Below are 5,844 nucleotides of genomic sequence, written 5' to 3' on the forward strand. Positions count from 1 at the left end.
ATCTATTTAGAATTGTCACACTTCTACTACTGATTACTATTGTAATCTACTGGGATTACAGGCGTGAGCCACTGCGCCCGGACTTTTTTTTCTTTCTTTCTTTCTCCTTTTTTTTTTTTTTTTTTTTTGAGGTGGAGTCTCGCCCTGTCGCCCAGGCTAGAGTGCAATGGCGGTATCTCAGCTCACTGCAACCTCCACCTCCTGGGTTCAAACGATTCTCCTGCCTCAGCCTCCCGAGTAGCTGGGATTACAGGCGACTGCCACCATGCCCACCTAATTTTTGTATTTTTAGTAGATGCGGGGTTTCACCATGTTGGCCAGGCTAGTCTGGAACTCCTGACCTTGTGATCCGCCCGCCTCGGCCTCCCAAAGAGCTGGGATTACAGGTGTGAGCCACTGCGCCTGGCCCAAATGTGCTTTTCAATAAAGGATTGGGAAAAAATAAGTTAGAGTGCAACTGCAAATTCCAAAATGATTAAGCCCTTGGAAATAAAATGGGATACATGATTTGAAAGATATCCAAGAGGTGGCATGTGCAGTAAGAAGAACTCAGCATTGGGCAGGCTGGTGGCTATAGCACCAGTGCTGAGAGGGCAGGATGTTAAGTAGGAAAGAAAAGCCCTTAGAGAAGGGCAGAGTTCCAGGATCCCTGTCCACATGGACAACATGGCCCTAGTATCTCATGTCTGTCAGCTCTTGTGTCTTCTGGCTTTTCTTAGTCTCACTCAGCCACATTGTTTGTAGCACTCACTTCCCTTGAAGGCACTTGAAACTGGGACATCTGTCCACAGACAGGCCTGTCTGGACAGCCTTCCAAAATGCTCATGGCAATGAGAAAGTCTTTGAGTCCCAGTCATTTCCCTGCACACAGAGTAGTTCCCATCTTAGCAAAACTGGGTGTTCTCTGAGTATCACTCAGCATGTGGAAGCTGTCCAGACTTCTGTCCTGTGCAGGCAGGCAGTAACCTGGGATCTCTGCTCTTGCATGCAGATAAACTTACAGTCCTTCAAACCTTCAAGCTCCTAGATGGTGAAACAATACATCTGTGCTGAGAGTGAGGAGAAGGATGCGATAGTCTTCCAGTTTTGTACTTTTACACTTCTGGGTCATCAGAAACCAAAGATTTGCCTTGGTTTCCCAAAGTGTTGGGATTACAGGCATGATCCACCACGTCCAGCTTCAATAATTATTATTTTTTATTTATTTATTTTGAGACAGAGTCTTGCTCTGTCACCCAGGCTGGACTGCAGTGGCGCCATCTCGGCTCACTGCAAGCTCTGCCTCCAAGGTTCACACCATTCTCCTGCCTCAGCCTCCTGAGTAGCTGGGACTACAGGTGCCTGCCACCACACCCAGCTAATTTTTTGTATTTTTAGTAGAGATGGGGTTTCACCATGTTAGCTAGGATGGTCTCGATCTCCTGACCTTGTGATCCACCTGCCTTGGCCTCCTAAAGTACTGGGATTACAGGCATGAGCCTCCACACCCGGCCCTTAATTATTTTTGATAGTTTTGTGTCAATATTTCCATGATATATTCCTTATTATTCTAGCAATCTTTTCCTCATCATTTTGTCTTAGTTCTACATAATTCTTATACTGAGGATTAAACTGAAGCATGGCTCTAACCCTGAAACTTCTCTAATAATTTTTAATCTCAATGATATTGTTTGAATATTTGTCCCCCTCCAAATCTCATGTTGAAATTTGGTTCGGGACAGAGCAGTGGCTTACACCTGTAATTCCAGCACTTTGGGAAGCCAAGGCGGGAGGATAGCTTGTGGCCAGGAGTTCAAGACCAGCCTGGGCAACACAGAGAGACCCCTGTCTTGATAAAAATAAAAAAGGCCGGGTGCGGTGGCTCACACCTGTAATCCCAGAACTTTGGGAGGCCGAGGCGGGAGGATCACAAGGTCAGGAGATCAAGACCATCTTGGCTAACACAGTGAAACCTCGTCCCTACTAAAAATACACACACACACACACACACAAAATTACCCAGGTGTGGTGGCGGGCACCTGTAGTCCCAGCTACTTGGGAGGCTGAGGCAGGAGAATGGCATGGACCCAGGAGGTGGAGCTTGCAGTGAGCCAAGATCGCGCCACTGCACTCCAGCCTGGGCAACAGAGTAAGACTCCATCTCAATAAATAAATAAATAAATAAATAAATAAATAAATAAATAAATAAAATAAAAAAAGATTTTGATAATATTGGAAGTGGGACCTAAAGGGAGGTGTTTGGGTCATGGGGGTCGAGCTATCATGAATGGCTTGGTGCAGTCCCCAAGTAATAAGTAGGTTCTCACTCTATTAGTACATACAATAAAAAGAGAACCATGTCAAAAGGTACCTGAGCTACACCAAGAAAGCTCAAACTTGAAGACATGTTTTTAATATGTAAATGTGTATGAATGGATACATACAAAATGTGTTTAAAATCTGTTTGAGCTGCCACTGTCAGATTCAATGTATAGCTAGCATCAATTTGCTGGGGTTAGAGGGCATCAAGATCTTCCCAGAAATTCAGAGCCTTAGGTAATCCAAAGGAAGATTCTGTCAACATTTATACCTAAGCTTGACAGCCCTGATGCCTCTTTGGACCTGGCTTGGAAATATGATCCTCTATTGTAGCAATTGTACCTTATTGCTGAATGATGTCATCATCCACAAGATGGATCCATTCTTGATTCTCACCCTATTGACTTTTTTCCATTGCAACCATAATATGGGCTAGCTGCTCTACACCTCTCCAGTGGACTTCAAGTGCTGCTGAGCTCAAATAAATCTTGTCTGTCCCACCATTTTAACCACACAGGCAGAGCTCTTCTGTCTTAAGTGTCTCATAAATCTTTCAAATAGGTAAACTTCTAGTGCTATGCTTCCTCTGACCGTTCTGCTATTCTGTTTTCCTGTGCCATGGTTTCTCATTAGGTTTTCTACTGTTTTTGTTTGTTTGTTTGTTTTTGTTTTTTGTTTTTTTTTTGAGATGGAGTTTCACTCTTGTCGCCCAGGCTAGAGTGCAATGGCGCGTTCTCGGCTCACTGCAACCTCTGCCTCTCGGGTTCAAGTGATTCTCCTGTCTCAGCCTCCTGAGTACCTGGGGTTACAGGCACCCCCCACCAAGCCCAGGTAATTTTTTTTTTTTTTTTTGTATTTTTGGTAGAGACAGGGTTTCACCATATCGGCCAGGCTGGTCTCGAACTCCTGACCTCAGGTGATCTGCCCACCTTGGCCTCCCAAAGTGTTGGGATTATAGGCATGAGCCACCGCGCCCGGCCCTACTATTGTTTTTTTAAGCCCTAAATTCAAGGACAAAGGTCTGGCTTTGAAGAGAGTCACCATGTTCAGTAACCTTTCTGGTTTTCAAATAAGCTCTCCCACTGATCTTGGAGTTTGGCTGTATTCTGAATGGTCTCTTCACTGTGTCTTTGCTCTCTCAGTAGGTTGTAAGGTCTGTGAAAGCTGTAGCCAGTCCTTCATCTTTGTCTATATGGCTCCCATCACCGCATCTGGCATATGAAAGGATATCAACACATGCTTGTGAAATGTTGAAACTAATCAGACTTTTACAGTAAGAATGATATTTGACCAAAAAAATCTGTATTTGTATCTGTCAACTTAAAAGAATCACACAATTATTAATTTAGAAAGGAGATTTTCTTTTCTTTTTGTTTTTTTTTTTTTTTTTTGAGACAGGGTCTCACTCTATCACCCAGGCTGGAGTGCAATGGCACAATCATGGCTCACTGTAGCCTCAGCTTCCCCAGACTCAGGAGATCCTCCCACCTCAGCCTCCTTAGTAGCTGGGACTACAGGCATGTGCCATCATGCCTGGCTAATTTTGGTGCTTTTTGTAGAGATGGGGTTTCTCCATGTTACCCAGGCTGGTCTCAAACCCCTGGGCTGAGGTGACCCCTCTGCCTCAGTCTCCCAAAATGCTGGGATTACAGGTGTTAGTCACTGTCCCCGGACAACTTTCTTTTTTTTGTAGAGATGCGGTTTTGCCATGTTGGCCAGGCTGGTTTTGAACTCCAGGCTGGTTTTGGCCCCAAGTGATCTGCCCACCTTGGCCTCCCAAAGTGCCGGTATTACAGGTGTAAGCCACCATGCACAGACTTAATTTTATTTCTTATAATGTGTTATGGCCTGTAGGGTGGTTATTCTGACAGGCTGGAAAGTGTAGTCCCCAGCCAAAGACAGAAGCAGGCACTTTGAGGAAGTGGAGGGTGGAACAGGGATTTATGTTGAATGGGTTGACCAAGTATACATATTCAACAGGTTACAGGAGGCATATAAATATTCATGAATGTGTTCCTAATGCATGTGTACTGAATAAATATGCCTGTTACATACAGCCCATATTCATTCTGGGGTGGAGACAACATTCACATGTATTACAGTTAGGCCATATATGTCAAAAGGTGAAACAGGGACACGAAGGCACTCAAGTGCACAGCCTCTGTGAACAGTCCATGCTGTGGTCTTCTTATTAGGAGAAAGTTACTGAAATCAGTCTCTTGTCCAATCAAAGCTGCATTTATAGCTTGTGGAACAAGGGCCTCAGTTAGTCACTGTCTGGCGATGGATGAACTGTAATGGTTTTAATAGTGATTATCTCAAGGCCAGCGCTTGATTAGCTGCTAGAAAAAAAAAAAAAAAAACCCTTGTGGTAGTTAGAACATAATGTGTTTTTTAAGTGTAGAGATGTGTGATTCAACCCTTGCCTGGCACAGCCTTAGGTCTCATTTATAGTTTGGTGTCTTAATGCTATAAGGAGTCTGTTCTGTCAGTCTTATGATCCTTATTGTAATAATAATGCTAGTCAGTCATGTTTAAACCGCAAAAGGGAGTAGGTATAACAAGCTATGTCTGACCTCCTGTCTTGTCATAGCTAGGAACTCAGGTTTCTCTGGGGTCCCCTTGGCCAATAAAGGGTCCATTCAATTGGTTGGAGGCCTTAGGATTTTATTTTTAGTTCTCATACCCCTTGATGTTTTTGCAAACAGAATGTTTGACTCAGATGAAAACGTATTACAATACAATTTCATTATGGCTATGATATGAGAAGGAAACATAATCCACTTTCAGACAGAATACTCCAAGAAAGGTACCATTTTACATTTGTTCTCATTACTTTATCTTTGAATCCATGATAAAATCAATAATAATGATATTAGTATTAATAGCAATTGACCAAATTATTTTCTGCTATGCTATGTTGAATATTCACTTTTATACGGAATGCCTTCATGAAAGCTACCTTGTAAAATGAGAGCAAATTTCACTTCCATTTCAGAGATGATAAAATAACCGAGTCAGCCAGCCGGAGAACTTGGCTTCTTGCTATTACACATATACACACACATTCTGAAATCCTTCTAACTTAGCAATTCATCAGTAAAAGCCAAAACTGGGCTTGTGAAAGTCCAAGTTAGGAATGTACAACTATCTCTGCCCCACCTCTAATCCAAAACCCAAACCATTCCTTAGGCATCTCCCCAAGAATTCCTCTGCTAAGAGACCTGGGTTTCAGAACTACCTACGTGATTTGGGGCAATAATCATGCCCCAAATCATGCAGCATACTACAAGCCAGTGTCCCCCAAAAGAGCTTCCTTCTAGGAAGCTAATACTCTTCTTTTCAACTTCTAACCCAGTCTGTCACCAAAAGGATTTCATTCTAGAAAATTTCATCAAAGGTGATTGGCTTTTATGTTTATAATACCAGGCCATTCTTCTGTTGCGATCAGCTCTGGGCTTCCTGTCACCACCCAGCTTGCCCCTATCTGCTTGGGACTGCCTAATCAGCCAGAAGACCACAAAAAAAGGGCACTCATCCTTTTTC

The sequence above is a fragment of the Gorilla gorilla genome, chromosome 19, assembly GCF_029281585.2.
Source record: "Gorilla gorilla gorilla isolate KB3781 chromosome 19, NHGRI_mGorGor1-v2.1_pri, whole genome shotgun sequence".
Taxonomy (NCBI): domain Eukaryota; kingdom Metazoa; phylum Chordata; class Mammalia; order Primates; family Hominidae; genus Gorilla; species Gorilla gorilla.